Genomic DNA, 25,582 nt, shown 5'->3' on the forward strand with positions numbered 1-25,582 from the left:
TGCTGTACAGCGGCGGTGACAGACTGCACAGTGCACAGGGTGAGGCTGACTTTGGTAACCCGAACACGCCGCCTGGACTAGTGTCAGGCGCAGGGTGTTGTCACTTCACTGTGAGGACCGGATGAATAGTATTTTGACCATCAAGTGTACCACAGTTGTACTACTACTACTACTACTAGTAGGAACATGAGTACTCCAGTATTGTATAGCGGAAATAGGTCTCCCGTGCTAGCATGCCTGTTCACTTCATCGTTCAGGTATCATCCATATTGCGAGCAGAACCGAATTCTCGTGCATGCCCAATCAACGCCCTGCCACGATGCATGCAGTGGTCGTTCTGGTGCATCAAGGACGACATGCAGATCGTTCCACACTTGAGAAGAGGAAAAATGGAAAGGTAGAACGCGGCAGTAGAGGAAGAGAACACTGGCTAACGAGGCTGGGAGGGGATCAAGCAGGAAGTTAATGCTCCACGCCTAAAGGTTTTGGGAAAACCTGATTTTCATAAGGTGACTTATACTCACCTAAACGGAGGGAGTATTCCTTAGCCAGAGAATGTTGTGTCTCCCACTCACGCGCTAAAAAAAACTACGACACATTTTTTTATCTGTTTGCATAGGTCCCACCTATCAGGAAGGATGGGCACGTACACGAACAGGTACGACTCATCAGTCTACCCGCATAGCCTTTTCGTTTAGTCTACCTAGCCGTCTAATCAACTGCCTGCACGCCACTTCTCCCATTTACTTCTCCATCGGGAACCGATTCTCCTCGGCTTCTTCACCTCCCCTTCGTCTTCATTTGCATCCAAACCCCACTGCGTTCACATTGTTTTAACCTCTTTAGATAATCATCTACTACTTCAGTTAGACTAGCCATCTAATCCTAATTCTCCAAACCATAGCCCTCCGTTCCAGCGGTTCCAAATGGCGAAAGAGATCGAGATGCAGGTTTTTAGCGTCCAACATGTCCTCGTCGAAGGCTCGATGCGCATAGTTGCCAATTGTCACCGTCCACCCAAGGGTTGTTCGGCAGTGGATCAACAATGTATCCAACTCCCTCGAAAAGGTAGAGACGAGGGTCATCGGTCTCGACGCAGAGTACACGGAGCGTGCCCCTGGGAAGATCCAGCGTGCCACCGTCCTTCAGCTGTGCCTCGAAGATGATGTTTTGGTGTACCACATCATACACTCGCCCTCCATACCAGGTGAGCTTCACGATTTCTTGTCTCGGGAGGACGTATACTTCTGTGGGCAGCCATCGAAGGGGACAAATAGAAGCTACTCCTTCTCGGTTTTGGTGTACCACATTATGGATGGATGAACTATTTCATCTCTTGTAAAAAAAATTATTCCCTCTCGGTGTATATTGATATAGATGGACTATTTCGATGGTGTGCATGTCTTTGGAACAGAGTAGTAGCGTGGGTCCGCTTGACTATAAGGAACTATTTATTCGCATATATAGCTTTCTCTGCTACTCCTTCCAGTGATCGGTATGCAGTGCATGTGTCCGTAGACATGACAGCTTGTCCATGGAAGTTCAACTACGGCGACCATCACGTTTCATCTCGCGATTCCCACGACGCCTCTCCAACCCACGGCACCACGCCCCCCGACGTGCGCCTCACCCCTCTCGGCCGCACCGCCCCTCTGCCTTTGTGTGCATGACATGTGGGCCACCTAAAATGCGGCGAGCATCAAGTTTCTACCACAACCACCCGCGATTCCCACGACGCCGCTCGAACCCATGAACCACACGTCCCCCAAGCTGCGGCTCACCCCTCTTGGCCCCACTGCCTCTCTGCCTACGGGAGCATTACATGTGGACCAGTCACCTATCGGGTCCACATGTTATTGACTCAAAGGTAGGTGTAGTAAGGCGCTGAAGCTCAGTCCTGACGGCCCTGAGAGGGAAATGTAACTCCTGCGCCAGGGCTTGTGGTGCTCCCGCAGCACGAACTCGTGCCAAACTCGAGATTTGTTTATTTAATATACATGCACGCAACGATTTAATGGACATTGTAATCTCAACATGTGATGGGGAGCTCTAAATTTGAATTTGAAACTTATAAAATGAAAAGATTCGAAACAAATAAACTGGGAGAGAGGGAGTATATCGTAGGATGTGTCCCATACAAAATAAGTCCCCTGGTTTGTCACCGTGAAGATGCGGTTAGAAAGGAGCACAACGTCTTCCTACTCGTACGGCAAAAAATCGGCCGCAGACAGCATGGTCCGCCTTTGACCGCCATGTGCAAGGTTCATGCTATCTTATTCAATCTCACCGTGGTTCCATCGTACCAATTCATGCGGTGGCCCGTTGCATGGCTGATCCCAATGTTGGACAAAGGTTCTACGGGAACGGTGTCACCGTTGTAAATGTTGTGCAAATTGATGTTGGTACCCTCCCGTACATATGCAAGCCAATCTCCACTCGCACCGAGCCTAACCTATGAAACAGTGGGTAGGGGGAGAATTAGGAAATGGACACGGAAGTAGTCTTTAGAATGCATTTACTACGTGATCAAACTCATCTTACCTGCTCATCGGAGGAAATCCGAGTGCCCCTCAACGTCGGCATCTCAAGGGGCGTTAACTTGCAACTACGGCCACGCCGCGCTGGAGAGACCCCCAAGGAAACATCCTCGTGCGTTCCACGGAACATCGAGATGCATTTGTATGAGTAGTTTATCTTGTGAGAGAATAGGATGAACGAGGGAAGGCCTCTAGAGATAGAGATGGACACTAGTACTACCAATGTGCTGGCCCGTGCATTGCAATGGATCCAAAGTAGTAGAATAATACTTGTTCACGTGCTTGAAATATAAACACTCTAGTTTTGATATACATGTGTCAGCAGACATGATAGCTTGTCCGTGGAAGTTGAACCACGGCGACCATCACGTTTCTTGTTTCTACCACTGCCACACCCACACGCGATTCCCACGACGCCGCTCCAACCCATGGCACGACATCCCCCAACGTGGACATGGATCCTCTGACATGGCTATCACTGCCTTGCCCTGCCTTTCCTTCGCTGACAGGTGGGACCCACGCTTATGGGTCCCACATGTCAGTGACAGAATGGTAGGATTGCTCGCGTCAGGGGATCCTCATCCCCCCGACGTGCCCCTCATCCCTCTCGGCCCCACCGCTCCTCTGCCTTTGTGTGCATGACATGCGGGCCAGCTGAACTGCGGTGACCATCAACTTTCTACCACAGACACACCCGATTGGACGCGGTTTGCCTGCTCCACTGCTGTGCTCCGATCCGTACTCCCACAGCATCGAATTTTCATCCAGCCGCTGTGACACATTTCGTCCCGGCATCAATCCTCAGCTGGAGTACTTATGTACTATAGGTAGTACCCGCTGGTGTGGCCATCTACGCCTCGTAACGCCCCGACGCCCAGCTGTGGCACCCTCGCCACGGCCATGCCACCACCGGCTGGTTCATCTCGAACGAGTGAGTCGCTAACCACGCCACCACCATGAGAATGACATGTGGGCCAGCCACATTTAAGGTCCGCATGTCATTAACTCATAGGCCGGGCACTAAGCCACTGAAGTTCGGTCCCGTGGGCCCCGAGAGGGAAATGTAACTCCTGCGGCAGGCCTTGTGGTGCTCCCGCAGTACGAGCTCGTGCCAAAACTGCAATTTGTTTCTTACTACTACCAACTAGTACTAGTAAGGTACACGTGCATTGCACGCATGAGATTCTAGTGGTTTGTGCATTATGCTTCTACATGTGGAGCTTTCTGGATTCTAACATGTGGCAAAATCTGGTGGAATGTAAGGTTAGGCAAGTTTGATTAACTTAGGTGAGTGTTTGGTTCAAGCCACACCTTAGGCAAGCCACACTAAGGCCCCACATGACATACACACAAAAAATGTGGCAAGATTCCCTTAGGCTTGCCAACTTGTGGCTCTCATTTTGAAGAACTAATAACTTTGCCTAAGCTTAGTTGTGGCAAAGTTAGTCATGAATTAAGTTCAACCATGGAGTCTTCTAGATTATACATGTGGCAGAATCTGGTGGATGATATCCAACGGCCAGTAGTGCTTGGATTTGCCATCTTTGTACCGTCGGATTGGCTTCATCCAACGACCAACTTTCAAAGTTTTTCACACACTATATAGGGGGTATAGATATAGATGTGCCGGTCCGTTGCAATGGATCCAAAGTATATCTATTTAGTGGAGTGCACTCTAAACACATTATCTATTTATTTTTCTCTAACCTTCCGTAGCCATGCAACCAAGCCACATAAGCTTCATGGGTGCCCCCCACATCATATTATTCATACTACGTTGATTGAAAAAAAGATAAATCACCAAAAACAAGATCTTCCCTTTTTTGTTCCTACGATGTTGTGCCGTGCACGTACCTACTAGTTGTATAGTGGTAGTACTAGTAATATAGTATTAGGAGTACAAACTTGGTACTAGTAGGAGTAGTACTAGTACGGAATGCTCCTACTCTATCAACGAGCCCCGTCTGACACCAAATTTCTTGGCTTCCGTGCTACAGCTAGATCTTCCCCTCGTTTCTGTTTTCCAACCCGGCGGCGGGCGGGGTGTCGGTTTGCTCAACGGCGGTCCCACATGAAAGTGAAAATGCTAGGCAACACGCCTTCCCTAAGCTATGTGTCGTGCCGGACGGGCCGTGTTGTACTCCTGATTCCCGGGCGTGTGGGGGTGCGACGCGAACGCGGCAGGCCTTTTCCTTTTACCAGCAATGTGCCCGTGCGTTGCGACGGATCCAAAGTAGTAGAATAGTAGTATTTGTTCACAAACTTGAAAGAAATCACTATTGTTTTGATATACTCCTAATATATTACTCCCTCCGTACCTAAATATTTGTCTTTTTTGAGATTTCAAATGGACTATCACATACGGATTATATAGACATATTCTAGTGTTTCTAGCAAGATGCCCGCGCGTTGCACGAAGTTGATGGAAAAGGTAAGCACAACTTATAAATTGACGGATGGAGTACTAGTTACAGTGATGCATATAATTAAGCAAAGGGATCGCACATGTCGGTATTGACTGGAACGAGAATGCAACAGCACAATAAGAATTAAGGCCACGATGATGCGATCGCAGTGGTGGTTACAGAAGGCAAGAAGAAAGATGGATCCACGAACGTACGACCTCCTCCTCCTCAACTTAGTGCGCCGGGCCACCGACCGGCGGCTAAGGAGCGGCGGCTTTTGTGGCGAGGTCGAGGTGCTTCTCAGCAAAGGCATCCAAGGCTTCCAGCCGGTTGAGGAAGGCCAACGTCGTAGCGTCCTCACTGGCCTTGTAGATACCTATGTACACGATTTGCTCGTACACGTGGATGTGTAGGTCGACGAATTCTTGCAGGGCGAGGCGCCTCGCGGCGAGCGCGACCTCCAGGTGGACATTCTTCGTGGCGTCGGCGGGCAGTCGCAGGGCCACCAGTGCTTGAAAGAGGTTCCGGCCATGGAGGCCGATTAGGGTGGCAGGCAATGAGGAGCCCGGGCGCGCGGGCTGGAGGAGTACGGCGATGTCGTCCGCGAGCTTCTTGAGGACGGTGAACTTGTTGCTGGTGGCAACGATCATCTGGTCCAACTGAGAGTCGTAGTTGGCGTCGACGGCGGCCATCCACCAGCCGGTCTCCAACACCGTCTGGAGACGATCCTCGGCGCCATGCCGCAGGCCGGCGTCGTGGACCATCTGGCGCAGCCGCTGGCCGCTCACGCGCATCGCCGCCATGGGTCTGGAGTGAGCTCTTTTGCGCTTAGTGTAGGTGCTTAGGCAAATGCTTAGGTGCGTACGATGTGGTAGATGCATTGGAATGGAGGGGCGCCTTTATATGAGGGCAATGAGGGCAAACTGCGTTGCATTCACATCGTGCAGCCTCTTTTCCCGGACCTCCTCCCATTACTTCCCTCATGCATTAATTGAAGGAGGATGCATTGGCCGTTCAACATATCGGGAACCGCTACTCCCTCCCTCGTCTGCATTAAAGCCGTATCGGGAACTGCGCCGCCCGCTGTCAAATCGAATACTCCCTCCGTCTAGGTGAGTATTAAGTCATCTTACGAAAACCAAATAGTAAACACATAGGCGTGGTGCATTAACTCTCACGTTGTTTCTTATTTTTTGACATAAATAGAGGAATCAACCAAGAAGAGATGTGGGGCTTGTATGCTTTTAATGACTTGAGACTATCAAACATGACATGCAGTGGTCAGTTCGTTGCACAAGAACAAATACAACCCACGTCAGCACACACGCATCTTATATAGCATCACATCCAATGGCTATAAAAGATGAATGAGACCAAATTATATCTCATCTAGATGAGTTCTAGCAAAACTGTATTAATAATACTTAGTACTCCTGCGCCATGTATCATATATTAGTATCATGTAGTACTTTATTTATTGCCATGTATGACACATAGTACTCAACTCTCTCTCTTTCTTCATTTAATTCTATGACACCTCATCAAAATTGCTAAGGCTAGTACCATTACAACCAGCCTTAGCAAATACTAAACATTAAGTTCTCTCGTTTTCCTCTCCACCTTGGTCACCTAGACGGAGGGAGTATACTGCGCGGGCTTTTCCTGCGCGGTAGGCGGGGCAGTTCCGCCTAGTCGGTTCGACAGAGACGCGAGAAGACGAGGGAGTAGGCTGCTGCAAACGTAGGGCTGTGTGATTTGACAGCGAGTTACTGCTGGACAGGTGGGGCCCCGTGATTTGACTTGCCATTATCATTTTAACTGCGGCGCTACGACCGGCGTGAGTCTCCCGATTCCTGACCACCTCCATACAGGTGCCTCTCCCAATGCTCCACCATGTAGTAGAGGCTGGCTCTTGCATGAGAGCCCACTTCTCCACTTTTTCCTTGCCTCTCTTTCCTCCACATATGCAAAAATGCCATGTAAAGCGCACTATTGTACTTACTTGCTCCTACAGGTGCTTAAGCTTGCCACATAGGCATAAAGTCTGATGTGGCAAGTTAATCAAGAAGAGAGAGACTAGTTTGGTGACCCAAGGAAGAAACGGTGCTAAGCGCGTGTACCTAGGTGAAAAGACAATTTTGAGTCTATAGCTAATTAAATGAAGCAAACTTAGCAACACCATTTCATTGGAAGAGGTCACTCCTTGGCAAATGCAATAAATACTAGTACTCCCTGTGTCCCATAATATAAGAACGTTTTTGGCACTACACTAGTGTCAAAAACGTTCTTATATTATGGGACGGAGGGAGTACGAAGAAAGAGATAGAGAGAAGTAAAAAAATACACTTATAGCCAACCTTATAGCCAAAACCTTGTTGTAGTATGAGTGACTAAGTGATGACTATGTATGACATGCCAACATCAGATAGCCTAACGCACCGTGTTAAATCTCCAAGGGCGCGACCGCACGAGCGACGCGACGGTCGTGGTAGGCGCGACCACGATACGGGCTGCTGGCAGCCCTTGGATCTGAGATCAAACGGTCGCATGCTAAGTTGCTGAAAATTTGCAGAATAACCCTCCAGGATAGGATATTCACCCATAGGTCTAGAATCACGCCATGCAACCGTTCGATCTCAGATCCAAGGGCTCTCGGAAGCCCGTATCATGGGAGAATGGAAAGCCACTACCCTGCCGTTCGCACGCTGGCAGTTCGCTCCTACTCGTCCCCGCACGTCCTTCAATACTACGGCGGTTCGCTCCTAGTCGTCCCGTCCATTCACATTACGGCAGTTCCACTAATCCTAACCCTCCTCCCAAATCCATGGCGTCCCAAATCTCCCCGATCGGCGGTGAGTACAAGGTTAGAACCATCACCGGCGATGAGTTCGACGTCATCTACACCCGTTCTTCCGCGACGGTGAAAGGATGCCTTTCTCGCTTCAGACGCATGTTCGAAGACTCAGATGATGAGTGGGTCGCTGGGCTAGATGTTGAGTACACCACAGTCCTGGGACGAGAGAAGGATCTAAAGGACGAAGAGAGGAAGAAGCCCGCCGTGATCCAGGTTTGCGTGCATGACTTATGCTTGGTCTACCACATATGCCATGCCGACGTTGAGTGCCAGGATTTTAAGGACTTCCTCGAGAGCAACCTAGTCAAATTCGTTACTGTAGACTTTGGTAACGACAAAGAAGTCCTGCGTCGGATAGGCCTCGTTGTAGGCAACACCTTCGACCTCCAGAAGAATCGGCTGGTGTCCTCTCGTCAGCCTTCAATGCTGACCCTGGCAGGAGCCATGGTTCATCCTTCGTACGGTAAACTGGAGAAACCTCCATACACGTTTCATCGTCATGCATGGCAGCGGAATGTACTAGATATAGACCACATCCACTACGCTGCAATGGATGGCTACCTTTGCTTCAATATCTACAAGGGTTGGATGAAGAGCAACAGCCAAGTGTGCGGTTCAAGCAAAGAAGTATCGGCCAAGAGGAAGAGGGACAAGGACGAAGTCGAGGACGTGGACGAGGACTCCGAGTAAGGTGGCAGTGTCGTTGCTCATGGTGGTTCTAATGCAGTGTCTACCGGAATAGTTGCAAAGTTTAATTTCAGGTGTGCTTAATTTAATTTGAGGGGTGTGTTGTGCTGAGCCCCCAGCAGAACTATGTTATGTTTCTTCTTGTTACTTTAACTCTTCAGTACGTACATACTAGTATTTCTTACATTTCATCTTTTAGTTGGTATAGTACTACCACTCGTTTCTTCACATTATATACGTACAATATATATGGCCAACATCATATAGCCAGCAGTTTAGTTGTCAAAGAATTTCAGGGTGCTTAGTTTTGTCAAAGAATTCCAGGGTGCTTAGTTTTATTTGAGGGGTGGGTTGTGCACTTGTGCTGGACACCATTATTGTGACAAGCCTTTTTAATAGTACTATATGCATAATTTGGCGACGAGCGCTCTCTATATGTACCACCTTTTTTTTAATTTCAAGTTTTGCTCCATGGCGCAATCCATCGATACTACTACTGTACAAAAGTGGAGTATATACATTTTTTAAAAGGCTAGAGGGCGGGGCAGTCTAGCTCGGTCGGTTTCACGAGAGGCGAGGGCCTTTGTGATTTGACGGCTCATTACTGCTGTCAAATCGAATAGTACTGCGCCGCCCGCTGCACGCCCGGCGCCTCCATTAAACCCCTCCGTTAAACCCGCATGCAAACCGAGAATCCTACTCCTGCCACACGTCCGTTCATGAGCGGGCCGGAATTAAACGCAACACCGGCCGAGCTCCTCCCGTCCGCCCTCAGTTTAAACGAGGCCAGACGCCGGCCAAGCTCCTACCGTCCGCCCTCTATTTACACGAGGCCAGACAGACAGCGGGCAAGAATCGCACCCCTCCGCCGCTCCCCCATCTCCTCCTTCACCATTTTCTCCACTCTTCCGATGGCTTCCGATGAGCCGTTCTCCGGCATATTACCCGGCTGGGTGGCACGCCGAGCCCTCCGGATACGGGCGAGGCCGCTCGGTGCTTCACCAACCTCGCTTGGACCGATGGAGCCAGTTGCCGCCCCAAGCAGGCGCGTGGTTCAGCAACTCGCCGCTCCAGTTCAGCTCGATGAGGAGTGGCGAGTTGCTCCACGCCGGCACGGCGGCTAGCACGCCGATACGGGCGCCGTCGCTGCCGCGTCGTACCGCGCCACCAGTGTCTGCGGTGGCCGCGCCTCCCGTGTCTGTGGCGCGCCTCCCGTGCCTGCGGCAGCGCCATGCAGGCAGAGACAGAAGCCGGGTGCGTAGAGAGCGACGAGTCGGTGGCCAGCTTCTCCATGTCCGCCACCATCATCGAGGAGAAGTAGAACACGGGAGGCCGCCGCCACTTGGGACCCATGAAGGCCACCGCCGAGGCGACGACCGCGGATTAAGGTGGTTTCTTTGCTGCTTCGTCTCTTCCGAGGACCTTCGTCGACCCCGCAAGTGTCTGACGGACATGAGGAAGACAAAGGGATCCGCGGGCGGCCATTTAGAACTAAAATAAGTCTAGATACATCCATTTCTAGGACAAGTATTTCCGGACGGAGGGAGTATTAATTATACAAGAGAGCCGGATTGGCACCTCTTAGTTCATGTAAATGTAATGAAATCCATCATGTTTATATGAAGATCCGGCTTTTTTATACGAAATCCTTCATGCTTATATGAAATCAGTCCGTGTTTGCACGAATTTCATCTGGTTGGTTAGAGTTGTAAAAATGTATGCCGCTGGCGTTTGATGTCGTCCTCCGCTTAAGGAAGCGGGAGGAAATTTGCCGGCTGCCGTTGGAGATGCTCTTTATGCTGGAAATAATAGAGTGACATCCAATCCATTTGAGTTAATTGCCTGTATGATTGTCCCTCTATAAAAAGTTAATTGCATGTACAGTGTACACGTGACTTGCAGGGTGGCTACAGCTTCGTACAGAAAGTTAAAAAGAAACAAGTCCATCCTTAATCTTGTATTCTAAGTACTCTGTGGGTTCCACTGTCAGTACAGTAGCGAAAGAAGTATATATTAAATAAGTAGAGTAATATATAATATAAAAATATAAAGTTAAAAGACAGAATTCGAACTCATGTCATCGCGTTGCGAGCATCCGGCGCTAACCAGCCCAGCACATTTTTGTTGTAGACCATGCTGGAGATATATCTCCATGTCTACTCTTATATATACTCCATTCGTTCCTAAATATTTGTCTTTTTCAGATTTCAAATGGACTACCACATACGGATGTGTATGTAGACATATTTTAGAGTGTAGATTCACTCATTTTGCTCCGTATGTCTTTTCAGGAAGGGGTCAGATTTGTCCTTGATTTATTTATGAGGTATCCAGATGGCACTGCACCGCCAAGAAAAGAGGGTAACATCAAAATTATGGACTACTTTTTTGAGTATGTTGGTAAGGTCCGGTCATAGTCACTTGTTGAAATCTCTAAAAAGACAAATACTCCCTCCGTCCGGAAATACTTGTCATCAAAATGGATAAAAGGAAATGTATCTAGACGTATTTTAGTTTTAGATACATCTCTTTTTATCCATTTTGATGACAAGTATTTTCGGACGGAGGGAGTAGAAAACAGAGTTGGTGATGATGGTGTGCGTGCCATCCTGCAATATAGGCCGTCGGATTTATATCTAACGGATAGGAAAGAAACTATGGCAATTTTGCAAAAATATACCCACACGTCTCTCCACGTTCGCAAATAAGGCCTTCCCTCGTTCAACCTTTTCTCTCACAAGATAAACTACTCATACAAATGCATCTTGATGTTCCGTGCAACGCACGGGCAGCTAGCTAATTTCTTTTAAAATAGTTGCTGCGATAATTGGGTTGAAGTGATATATTTTATGTCTGCCCCGAATGATTTCAGATTCACTAGTAGTAACAAAGAAAAGGTTGCCTTGTTAATTAACAGAAAACAGGGTGAAAACTATCACATGAGGCCGGTAAAAACAAGGCACACTGGGTTCAGCGTCATCGTCACTACAGCTGTGCGCGCGCGAGAAGTCTACATATCGAGGGGGCTACCGAGCGAGGCACCGAGACACAATGTTTGAGAGAGAAACCAATTGACAGATTATGATCAGATCGAGTTGTCACCCTTCTGCTGTCATTGTTGGGGGGGAGGGAGAGAAAGACGTATCGAGAGTGTGCGCGGTAGGCACAGAGGCACAACTAGCGAGTGTGTGTGTGTGTGTGTGTTTGAAAGAGGAGTAGATAGATTATTATCAAGATCGATGTGCCACCCTACTCCTTCGGTGCCGGGTAGTGTGTGTGTGTGTATGTTTGAGAGAGAAGCCAGTCGATAGATTAGTATCAAGATCGAGGTGTCACCCTACTCCTTCGGTGTTGGGAAGTGTGGGTGTGTGTGGGGGGGGGGCAGTGACACTCACATATCTCTACTCTTATAAAAAACAGAGTTGGTGATGATGGTGTTCCTGCCATCCTGCAATATAGGCCATCCGATTTATATCCGACGGACAGGAAGGAAACTATGGCAATTTTGCAAAAAGATACCCACACCCCTCTCCGCATTTGCAAATAAGGCATTCCCTCGTTCATCCTTTTCTCCCACAAGATAAACTTCTCATACAAATGCATCTTGATGTTCCGTGCAACGCATGGGCATCTTGCTAGTAGGGAGAAGGAGTTTGTGTGACACATATCTAGCTATATTAAGGGATAGGTAGATAGCATATGTGTGAGAGACATTATTATACTTTGAGACATTAGTGGCTGTGGGTGGGCGGAATTAAAGGGGTGGGCGTGTTAGACATAGAGAGCGTGTGTGTTTCTGTGTGAGAGACTTGTAGGACGGGGTAGAAAGACGAATTTAACCCTGACGGAGGGAGAGAAATACACGAAGTGCGCGTGTGTGATTCCGATGCCCACAGGGAAATGAGATATGTATGCGTGTGAGAGAGATTGCACAATTCATTCACGTATCACTATCTAGCGATCGTGGACGTGCATCGCTTGAACATAAGTCAATATCTACTTCGTATCGTGGCCAAAGGTACAATATCGATTCAACGCTATAAAGATTGGACACTCACATATCACATTTTTTTCTATTTAAATAAACCTTTTCAGTTGTGCATGCCAAAGTTACAGTGATGTTTCTTCAAACAACCAATGTAGCTATCATGTATATGCACCATTGTTACTCTTGCATTCAAATTCATTAGTCTTGGATGATTTAAGTTTCTATTTTGAAGTAATATATGTAATATTCATATATGAATTCAACGGGTACGCAATTTATGAAATGGAGGCTATGTAATCATATGAGGTAACACTTTTAAGTAGCTGACTACAATATCCATTTCTTTTTGTGCGCCTCTACACTAACACGTCAATGCATTATGTTTAAAGTAAATAACCAATGGCACTAAATTATCTATTTACACGAGAAATACATAGGCTGAGCGTTTGATCCCTTTTTTTGTGAACGCGCCACTACACCCGTACGATTGGCCGCGCCCGTGTGAACGTCCAAGTTATCGGCGCATCATCCCGAGTTATTGTCTTTTTTCTGGGGTGGACTTCACACCAGTTATTAACTGCTGACGCGTGCCCCGTGTACACAGTCTAGCATGACCTTCCCGCTAGCACGGTCCAAAATTAGTTGAAACTGGATACGAACGATCCCGCGGGCGGCAAAATCTCCCGCCTCCTTCTAAAATTTCCGCCACCTTAGTCTTTAGCATGCGAAATCCCCCTTTTGTCCTTGGTGCACGGAGACCAACAGTTACAATACCGCCCTCATCTACATGATAGGTCGGGGCTGCTTTGGTAACTTCCGGTTCCCCCACTACACGGCACCCCCATTTCCTCTCCCCCTCCCGCAAAAACGACTAACTCCACAGCACCAGAGCATCTTACATCACGCCGTCCGTACTTCATCGCCCTTTCTCCCCTCCCCTCTCGAAACCCTAGACTGCTCATCCACCGGCGTACCATAGCCCATTCACTGCCAGCGGCGTCCACCTCGCCGGATCTGCTTCTGCGGCCGCATCTACCCCTCCCACCTCCCCTAGAAACAAGTAGACTGCTCATCCACCACTGTACCACAGCCCATTCAGTGCCGGCCTTGTCCACGGCGCCGGATCTGCTTCGCCGGTACTCTCGTCAACCGCCGCGCATCTGCAGCGGCTCATTCGTACTCCCCACCGGAGACGCTTCGTCCACACCCCCCGGAGCCGCCCCACCGACGCCCCCGTCGACGGCCTCTGATCCTCTTCGCCGACACCTTCCTCAACCCTACCGGAGCCGCTTCGCCGACACCTTCCTCAACCCTACCGGAGCCGCTTCGCCGACACCATCGTCAACCCTACCGGAGTAGCTTCGCCTATACCATTCTCAACCCTACCGGGGCCGCTTTGCCAACTCACAAGTCCACGGCCTCAGATCCGCTTCCTCGCACCCTCATCCAACCTACCGGAGCAGCTTCTGACGCCCCGTCCACGGCCGCAGATCCGCATCGTCGACACCACCCTTAACCCAACCACCGGAGCAGCTTCTGACGCCCCGTCCACGGCCGCAGATCCGCATCGTCGACACCATCCTTAACCCAACCACCGGAGCAGCTTCTGACGCCCCGTCCACGGCCGCAGATCCGCATCGTCGACACCATCCTTAACCCAACCACCGGAGCAGCTTCTGACGCCCCGTCCACGGCCGCAGATCCGCGTCGTCGACACCATCCTTAACCCAACCACCGGAGCAGCTTCACCTACGCCCTCGTCCACGGCCACAGATCCGCTTCGCCCACACCGTAGTCCACCCTACCGGAGCCGCTCCACAAACACCCTACTCGACGGTTCTAGATCTCCTTACCGGACCCCGACAGCCAGCGCAGCGTCATCACCCTCGACGTTTCTAACCTGATTCCCACCGTCTGGAGAGATGCCAAGCACCCGCCACGGCCTAGGTACTTGTCACCTTTAAACCCGTCCAGCATCACCTGCCCGATGTACTTCAAATATACTAACCGGTCGCTGTTACCTGTTATGCAGCTGGCAAAAACTACAAGGACGATGTTTCTTCTGGATCTAACAGCTTGGCCAACCAAGATCCTGGACTGAGGCATTGCTATGATCTTGTAAGCGCGTCTCTCTCTCTCTTGTATTGTTCTGTGCCTGCCAGCGTGCTTTGCTAGGATTTTCGACCAGTAATCCCTTTGTGCAGACAATGATTTCTACTACTGGCTGCTAAATTAGATATGTAGATGTCATACATGATACTACCTCGTACCTCCGTTCCTAAATATAAGTCTTTCTAGAGATTCCACTATAGGCTACATACGGAGCAAAATGAGTGAATCTACACTCGAAAATGCATCTATATACATCTGTATGTGGTCCATACTGGAATCTCTACAAAGACATATATTTAGGAACAGGGGCAGTACATTACACAAAATCGTAGGTGGCATGTAGGAATTCCAGTGCACTACATTAGGCTCCCTTAGAGTGCCTGCTAGTCCAGCATACAGAGTCATGGCTAGTTTATGGTACGCACACAATCGTTAATTGGTGGTTTAAATATGCGCAAGGGATATGCAATGTAGTATCATGTAGAGATGTCTGAAATTAGCCGTGTCAACTTGCAGATAGGGTTACACAATGAAAAAGTACAAGATGTATGTGGCAATTTCATGGAACATCGCAAAAAAAGGAGAGGCAGCGGTGAGCCTATACAGTGTGCTATGGTACGTCACTCCTCCATTGCAATCATCGTGACATGTTATTTGTATGCCAGTTCTATTAGCCAAGTTTCTTAGGGACAGTTATTACGAGTTATCCTAAGAAAATAAGCACCTGTGAATATAAGCTCCATGTAATAAGCCAACCAGTTCTTTTCATTGCGTTTTCAGCTTATCTTTGGTATGATCAGTGGAAAGTCTAGATTGCATTATATTTTTTCATTTTGCTGCCCATATGGAAATTAATTTGACTTGCAAACATCACAAATTGAACCCAGTGCAGTAATTAATATGATAGGAAAACAGACCATCACTATTTGCTCAAAATGCAAATACAAAGATACCATCTACTTGGCACAATCTACTTTGGTCAATGTTTTCCATAGAGATCCCATTGCCTAATTTAAACGAAGAACGCATGACCCACATTTAAATGAAGAACAATTATTTATTGAAATTCGATGGTCCAAGTGGCTGGTTATTATCGTATAACAGCACCACCTAAAAGCATCATATAGCAGCAGCAGCTCATAGCAATTCATCATACAGCAGCAGCAGTCTGCAATTCATCATATACCAGCAGCAGCTCATAGCAATTCATCATATAGCAGCAGCAGGAGCAGCTCATAGCAATTCATCATATAGCAGCAGCAGGAGCAACTCATAGCAATTCATCATATAGCAGCAGCAGGAGCAGCTTGTAGCAACTCATCATATAGCAGCAGCAGCTCATAGCAATTCATCATATAGCAGCAGCAGCTCATAGCAACTCATCATACAACAGCAACAACTCATAGCAATTCATCATATAGCAGCAGCAGGAGCAGCTCATAGCAATGCATCATATAGCAGCAGCAGAAGCAGCTCATAGCAATTCATCGTATAGTGGATCAGAATGAAAATTTGGCAAAAAATCAGAGGAGATCCTCACCTTGTTGGATGAGCTCATCCTTCAACAGCACCTCAAGGCCATGGCCTGGGAGGAGGGGAGGGGGAATAAGGTGCCTTCTGCCGCAGTGTGGCATCAGCCGTAGTTGTGCAGCGCCCGCCGGAGTAGTGCGTTGGACGAACCACAGTGGAGCAGCTGCTGGAGACCATGAGAATGAGGGGCGGCGCCAGAGGGAGGAGCAGCCAGGGAGATTTGCCCCTACCCGCCGGCCATGTAGCCTAGCTGGACATAGCATCGTCGAGGACCAGGCCAGATGGGACCAGTGGCGACGGCTCGCTGGAGGAACCCTAGTGCTGCAGGCAGGGGATCGAGGTAGAGGGAAAGGGGAGAGGAGATGCAAGCGGGCAGGGCAATGAATGCTTGCGTGTTTGTTTTTACTTGAGGGTCAGGTGTGACACGGGCGTCAGCAGTTGCATTTTGAGTGTAATATAGGCAGACAACAGAGTCATTTCACTATTCCCCTTCCCTTCAATTTTTAGTGAGGTTCTACCCGAAACACCCCCCTCCAAAGCGAAATTAGTTAAGCCCAAGCCCATAACTCAAAAATGACTTCTTTACATCTTTTATGGCTTATTTTGACAATATGCCCTGAAAAGGCGGAATCGAACTGGCCCTTAACCTGCAATTCAATTGTGCGTGCAATGATGAATCACTCCTGCCTGCTATCTGTACATTTAGGCATCATCATACATGGCATAACCTAATACATGTGCATTCCATTGTAGAATCTGGAATATGCAATGTTTATGTTAGTTCATACGTTGCACATGATGTTTAAATGCCCCTTAAATCTGGTCAGTCAAGTGATGGTCTTTAAGCCTCCTTCTTTGCTTCTTTTCTTGATATGTAAGATTTGCTCACACATCTGTTCAATTGCTTGTTTGCATCAGCCAGCCATACTAGGACTGTTTGCTTTGATTACTTGCTGTTCTTGACCTAACACTCTAACAGAGCTTGTCAACGATTTAAACACTAAGGGCTGCTGTAGTGGGGCCTTGTCTAACTCATAGGTGACATAAAGGTTTGGCTGTACACTACAGTAGGCTCTCCAAGAGTACCTGGAGATCCAGTTCGAAGGTATGCCTAGTTTTTACATAGTGCAGACATAGTAAATGCTCATTTCATTGTGTGCAAGTGCAAGAGATGCGGCATGTTTCATTATGTGGTGTTGTTTTGTTATAATCTCATCCTTTTGTGTTCACAGACTGGAAAGTATGCATATTTATCTTCCAAGGAGACGAGTAACTAGTTTGTGTCACCTTGCAGAGGGGGTGCAATGAAGATAAGATTGAGGATTTCCAAGTACAAGATGTTAGGAAGGAGCCTTGCAAGAGAAGTAGGAGCTGCGCTGAGCCTCTTCAACCTGCTAAGGTAAGTCACTGTATGCAACTCAACAGTTCAATTCCTTGTTTGTTTCAGGCATAGTTAATTTTCTCTTTTCAATTGCTTTATTTGTCCTCAGTTAATGAGATGCCCAAATAATCATGCCTGATGTTCGGTACTTGTATCACTATTAGTTGACATAATTAAAGGCCTTACCATTTAATTACTCTGCCGAAGTGTGCCTGAAGCTTTGAAGTCTATTAACCAACTATTATTGCATGAGGCTCACAATCTAGTTTATACTACGCTAATGATTGCATAGTTTTGCCTGCTGTAGTATGTTTGTATGAAACCCTCTGCTGTTCATTATGCTCCCTAAGACTTTAATTGAGGCACAGAATGGCCAACTGCTTGCTTACTTATACGCAACGTGCTGTCTAAATTTGTAACTTGTCTGTGTTTTCGATTGGGCCCCAACATCATGCTCCTCTGGTGAGCTAAGAGGGATTTCTGTATGCAGGCTGCACAGACTATCTTTTTTATAATTTTTAAAATATCACCTGCTTATGCTTCATGACGTGTAACATTTTTTTTGAAAGTGACGTGTAACATTATTGTTAGTCCTGTTTTGCCATGTAGTACAAAATAGTGTCTTGTTCGCTTCACTGTTGTAACTATATTTTTGCCCTAGTCATGTGTACTTACAGAAACATTTCAGGATGAAGTGACATCAACACAAAGATCTGCGAGCAGTGCGGCATGGCCGTTACCGAATGATTATGGATTGGAATTGGAATGTGCTGATGTTCTCGAGCATCAACTAGAGGTGGCAAGACAACGTGTACATGATTGTCAACGTATAATCAACAAGTTGAGACTGGACATGCAGGTATTAGATGCAGGAGTCAAAAAAATGAAACAAGACACTGAGGTAACCATGAAGGAATTGGAGATTTTGCAGACTGAAATTTGTGCTATCTGAATCCGGCCAATCCTATTTTCTGAAGAGATTATAGTTCAAATGGAGTTAAGTTGATGCGCGTCCATGATGTATGAGCTGTATTTGCCCAGTGTATGTAATTTGCTGTTTGTGTATGCTTTATTATCACCTGTGCTGAACCATAATGCCCAGTGGGTATAATCGGCTGTAATTTCTTTATTGTATAGTGTAGGATTATTCTACCTTTCTATGCCTTGATCTCTTTGTTGTATAGTGTATGCTTTTTAGAGGTGATAGTATTGAGTAGGATAATTCTTTGAATATGCTATATCGTTCAAACGGGGGCCAACTCGCCCGACCATGGCCCTTCACGGGCCGTCGGATCCATGGGCCTTCTACGTCTCGTAGGATCCATGGGCCGCCGACTCATTTATGGGTCTTGTACGGGCCTTTAATGGGCCGTAGATGGCCCTTTAATGAAAATCGTACGTTTTATGGGCTGACCATAACGGGCCGTTAATAGGCCGTATTTGGTGATGCTATGAAAATGGCCCAACAGACTAACGGTCCACAAATGGGCCGACTGTAACGACGGGCTGAATTTGGCCCACAAGCAGAAAATGACAGTAACGGGCCGTAAGTAACCGAATGCTGCAAATGAGCCCAAGAATAAATGGGCCCTCAGAAGGCCGAAATTTAACTTGGGCTGGAAATGGCCCAACGGAATAACGGGCCGTTAATGGGTATAAAGTGATACACTGTTCATTACGGGCCATTTTCACCACGGGCCGTTAATGGGTGTAAAGTAATACACTGTTCATTACGGGCCAGTTTCAGCACGGGCCGCTAATGGGCCAAGAGTTACAAAGGGCCTCATATGGGCCGAAAGACGTCATGGGCTATACATGGGCCAGAAGTGAAAACGGGCTGGTATCATATTGGATGGCCCAGATGACGCTACTGGGCCTAATTCGGATAGGGCGTAACGGGCCTTGGGTTAGCGGGCTGTAAATGGGCTATATGCGAACATGCCGTTAACAGGCTTTCCATGGGCCGGCCCGCCAGCTTTTGACCAAGTCAAACGGGCCGGCCTTTTCACAGGAATGGGCCACTGTTGGGCCGTGCCACGTGTCGACGTATCATAGGCGCCTTCTGTCCAGTGAGTGGATGACATCTGTCCCAACGATGAGCCGACACGTGTTTCCTCTAGCCAATGATGATTTTACACGTGGAAAATCCCCATTGGTCGGGGCTGTTAACGGGTTATCGGATCCAAAACCCGACCCGATAGCTTAACAGCGTTCCGTTACGGTGGATGCCACGTGTCGGTCACCCTTGACGAAAGCACTTCTGTGACGCGCGATTTATCGTCATGGAAGTGGACACTTCCGTGATGATAATTTTGGTAATGTCATGGAACACTTCTACGACAGCACAGGTATGACTATCTTGATTCTGTCATAAATTTGTCATGGATGTACATGCATGACAAAAACCGCGACCTACTGTGACAAACACGTATCATCACGGAAGTGTATTTTTTTGTAGTGCCACGAGACCCCCCGGCAAGATCCTTGCCGGGGACGACCGCGACGCCACGGCAAGACCCTTGCCGAGGACACCTGCGGGCCCGCAGCCAGGCCCACGTCTGCCAAGGCTCCACCGCCGTTCCCATCCAGCTGCCAGCCCAACCAGCTGGGCAGGCACTTGCGTGGCGACGTGCGGCTTCCAGGCCAACTCAGCAAGCACTTGCGTGGCGGCATGCAGATCGTCGTGAAGACCCTACCACCACGCCATCTCAGCAGCCAGCCAGCCTACATGGTGCTGCATGCACCGTTGGCCTGGACGCGTGTCGGAGCAAGGCGGGGTGGCGACGGACGGGACGGGCCTCGTTACCATCCCCAGTAAAGCAACGAGACACCTAAGGGGGCACATTTAATGCGTCTCATCCCGTAATGGCAGGCGATAAGCTTGCGCACTGTACACCTTTCCACCTCCTGTGTGCCACTATGGCGACCCCTTTTGTCTATAAAAGGAGGCCCGAGGCGTCCAGGAGAAGGATTCATATCTTTTGGGCTACACACGCACCGTAGCTAGCTTAAGAACTCAAGAACACTCAAATACATACATCAAAGCAGGACTAGGGTTTTACGCATCCTCGCGGCCCAGACCTAGGTAAACGATCTTTGTGCTGGCTCCTAGACCTGCTCTTTGCACAACCCCGCGCCCGCTAACCGTAGAAGGGATCCCAATGATCCCATAGGCGTCGTTTCCACCGACAAAGGCAATATTAAGTTCAAATTTCCTTTGAGGAAGGGTATGGAACACTTTCCTAGAACAAGAATTAAGCCACCTTATGAATCAATCATGAGGGCATCTTATGGATCTCGAACCAAAGATGACAATACTTAGATCCTTGCTTTATGCCTAGCTAAGAGCGTAAAACTATATAGCGCTTGTTGGGAGGCAACCCAATGAATACATTTTATTTTTGCTTTTTGCTTTCTGTTCTTGAGTGTTAGCACAATTATGCTACTGTTATGATTGTGTTTTTTGTGTTTTAATAAGTGTTTGTGCCAAGTAGAACCGATAGGATCTTCTTGGGTGATAGTTGTTTGATCTTGCTGAAAAACACAGAAACTTTACGCTCACGAAAATAATTCTCATTTTTTATCAGAAAGTGATTTTGCCCTGATTCTTTTTGCAGAAGATTAATATACAAATTTCTCAGGTCGTCCTAGTTTTTTCATAATTTTTGGAGTTCCAGATGGTTTTGTCTAAGTCAGATTGCTACAGAATGTTCTGTTTGACAGATTCTGTTTTCTTTGTGTTGTGTGCTTATTTTGATGGCTCTATAGTTTTCTTTGATGAGTTTTTGCCATAGAAAAGTTGGAATACATTAGATATAATACAAAAACAAAATATGAATTGGTTTGATACAGCACTTATAGTAGTGATTTTTCTTTCTTACACTAACGGATCTCACGGAGGTTTTGTTGAGTTTTGTGTGATTGAAGTTTTCAAGTTTTGGGTTATCTTACGATGGATGAAGGAAGGATAGAAGAGCCTAAGCTTGGGGATGCCCCGGAATCCCAAGCTATTATACAAAAGTGAGCAACCAACTAGGCTTGGGGATGCCCCCGAGTGGCATCCCCTCTTTCTTCTAACAACCATCGGTATTTTACTCGAAACTATATTTTTATTCGTCACATGATATGTGTTTTTCTTGGAGCGCCTTGTATGATATGAGTCTTTGCTTGTTTTATTTTGTGTTTTAAGTCATCAATCCTTGCTGCACACACCTATTTGAGAGAGCCAAAATTATGTCATGACTTGTTAAAATTGCTCTCTATGCTTCACTTAAATTTTTATGAGCAATGGACTTTCTCTAGTGCTTCACTTATATCTTTTTGAGCACGGTGTGCTTAGTATTTTTGAAGAAATACTCTCTTGTTTCACTTAGATTTATTTGAGAGTTAGTAAAATTTTCAAGAAATTCTCTCTTGCTTCACTTAAATTAATTTGAGAGAAAGAAAAGAATTATGCTCATGATCTTCACTTATATTTGTTTGAGCTTATGAAAAGCAACACATGAAAATTAGTTCCAAAGTGATAGATATCCAAGAAGGATATAATAAAAACTTTCATGAAGATCATTGGACAAAATAAACTTGATTCTTAGTAATAGTTTTGAGATATGATGATGTGATATGTGAGTTATGTTGGTAAGTAATTATGCTTTAGTAAGAATATTGATGTTAAGGTTTGTGATTCCCTATGCAAGTACAAAGTTAATAGTCATGCAATGAAATTATATCCTACTTGTGGTGCATTATTCGGTGTTATTTATGCTTAATGCTTGCTTATGAGATTATTCATTTCTTGGTTGGTGGCTTCCCAATCTTTTGCTAGCCTTCATTTTGCACTAAGTATGATCTCTACTTGTGCATCCAAAATCCTTAAACCAGTTTTGCCACATGAGTCCACTATATCTACCTATATGCAGTATTATTTTGCCATTCCAAGCAAATTTGTATGTGCCATATCTAATTTTCAAAATAAACTTCTCTTTTGTGTGTTTGTTTCGCTCGCGGAGCGGTGAAGGGTGGCTAATATTTTCCATGCTAGATGTGTTATTCTCAAGATGAGTGTTTATTCACTTGTCATTGCACAAGAGTAAGGCAAAGGTATTAGGGATGCCCAGTCCCGAAATGCACAAAAATGAATTTACTTTGTGTTGTCAAATAATAAATTCCTTGGAAAGTGTTGGTATGGAGGGCACCCGTGGATACGGTTAGCCATGGAAAGTGAAAGTATGGTGGAAAAAGGAATAAACTTTAATTTCTGTTTGGGATCCGCCTATGATATATCTAGCATGGAAAGTGTTCGGAACTCTAAGTCATTTTCGTTGGTGGGATGGATACACCTCCCAAAATGTTTTTATCTCTAAGTTTTTCGCTTTGAGCTCTGGCACCTCTACAAATCCCTACTTCCCTATGCGAAGGGCCTTTCTTTTACTTTATGCAATTTTTATTTTGACTCTCCATCGTCTCTTATAAAAGCACCAACTAGGAGGCAATATGATTGTACTTAAGTATTGGGTGTAGCTAATATTTGAGTGTGTTTCATGAATGGATCAATGTTTGAGCATGATGGGCTAGGGATAAGTTATTTTAGCGTTGATATTTTGAAAGACATGGTTGCTTGTTGATATGCTTGAGTATCTAAATTATGATGCCAAAACTAGACTATTGCTTTGAACAACTAAAAGTCCAAATGTCCATGCTATAAAGAAAAGAAATATGATATGATATGTTAGGCAGCATTCCACATCAAAAATTCTGTTTTTATCACTTACCTACTCAAGGACGAGTAGGAGTTAAGCTTGGGTATGCTGATACGTCTCCAACGTATCTATAAATTTTGATTGTTCCATGCTGTTATATTGTCAATCTTGGATGTTTTACAATCATTTATAGTCATTTTATATCATTTTTTGGTACTAACCTATTGACATAGTGCCAACTGCCAGTTGCTGTTTTTCCATGTTTTTTACATCGCAGAAAATCAATATCAGACGGAGTCCAAATGCCACGAAACTTTACGGAGAATTTTTATGGGCCAGAAGGAACACAACGGGCCCTGGTTGTGCCTGGGGGGTGCCCTGAGGGGGGCAACCTACCAAGGCGCGCCAGGAGGCCCAGGCATGCCCTGGTGGGTTGTGCCCACCTCGGGTGCCCCCGGACCGCCTCTTTGCTCTATAAATACCCCAATATTCCAAAAACCCTAGGAACATCAACGAAATCTTCATCCAGCCGCCGCAGAGTCCAGAACCACCAGACCCAATCTAGACACCATCTCGGATGGGGTTCACCACCTCCACTGGTGCCTCTCCGATGATGCGTGAGTAGTTCTTTGTAGACCTTCGGGTCCGTAGTTAGTTGCTAGATGGCTTTCTCTCTCTCGCTGATTCTCAATACAATGGTCTCTTGGATATCCATATGATGTAACTCTTTTTGCGGTGTGTTTGTTGGGATCTGATGAACTTCGAGTTTATGATCAGATCTATCTTTTTATATCCATGAAAGTTATTTGAGTTTCTTTGATCTCTTATATGTATGATTGCTTATAGCCTCGTATTTCTTCTCTGATATTTGGGTTTTGTTTGGCTAACTTGATCTATTTATCTTGCAATGGGAAGAGGTGCCCGGTAGTGGGTTCGATCTTACGGTGCTTGATCCCGGTGACAGAAAGGGGAACGACACATATGTGTCATTGCTACTAAGGATAAAACGATGGGGTCTATCTCTACATAGATAGATCTTTTCTACATCATGTCATCGTTCTTACTGCATTACTCCGTTTTTCCAGGAACTTAATACACTAGATGCATGCTGGATAGCGGTCAATGTGTGGAGTAATAGTAGTAGATGCAGGCAGGAGTCGGTCTACTAATCTTGGACGTTATGCCTATGTAATGATCATTGCCTGGATATCGTCATAATTATTTGAAGTTCTATCAATTGCCCAACAGTAATTTGTTCACCCAGCGTTTGCTATTTTTCTCGAGAGAAGCCACTAGTGAAACCTACGGCCCCCGAGTCTTCTTTCTCATGTATTTGCCTTTGCGATCTACTTTTTCCTTGCATTTATTTTCAGATCTATTAAACCAAAAATACAAAAATACTTTGCTACACTTTATTTTATTTGCGATCTATTTATTTAATCTATTACAACCTTCTCCCGTCCGCCCACCGTTTCTGGCGCCGTTACCCGAAAGGGATTGACAACCCCTTTAACACGTCGGGTTGCGAGTGGTTGTCATTTGTGTGCAGGGGCTGTTTACGTTGTGTTGCTTGGTTCTCCTACTGGTTCGATAACCTTGGTTTCATATCTGTGGGAAATACCTACCGCCGCTGTGCTGCATCATCCCTTCCTCTTTGGGAAATACCAACGTAGCTTCAAACGACATCAAGAACCCAAGCTTATGAAAATGCCAATTTATTCAAAGAAAAAGTTAAAAGATGGCATGATAAGAGAATCCAAAAGCGTGAGTTCAAAGTCAGAGAATATGTTGTTTTGTACAACCTTCATTTCAGGTTCTTTGCAGGAAAACTCCTCTCAAAATGGGAAGGCCCATATGTTACCGAGGAGGTTTATCGGTTAGGAGCCATCAAAATAAATAATGCCGAAGGTACTAACCAGAAGGTTGTCAATGGGCAACGAATAAAACATTATATGTCAGGTACGCCCATTAATGTTGAAAGTAATATTATCCAAACTTGACACCGGAAGAACACATAAAAGAGTCCTTCCGGAACACTCCAGAATCATGAAAATATGGAGGTACGTGATACAGTAAGTAAACGGACTCCAAAAAATACGCAAAAATACTTTTTGTCAGTTTTGGAATATTTAGAAAAATAGGAAAATAAGAAACTTCCAGGAAGTGTACCCTACTGGGCACAAGACACCAGGGCGCGCCAGGCTTGCCTGGCGCACCCAGGTGGGTTGTGCCCACCTGGGACACCTTCCGGACTCCGTTTTTCTACAGCTTGCTGATAACCCACAAGTATAGGGGGTCGCAATAGTTTTCGAGGGTAGAGTATTCAACCCAAATTTATTGATTCGACACAAGGGGAGCCAAAGAATATTCTCAAGTATTAGCAGTTGAGTTG

This window comes from Triticum aestivum, chromosome 4D, assembly GCF_018294505.1.
Source record: "Triticum aestivum cultivar Chinese Spring chromosome 4D, IWGSC CS RefSeq v2.1, whole genome shotgun sequence".
Taxonomy (NCBI): Eukaryota; Viridiplantae; Streptophyta; class Magnoliopsida; order Poales; family Poaceae; genus Triticum; species Triticum aestivum.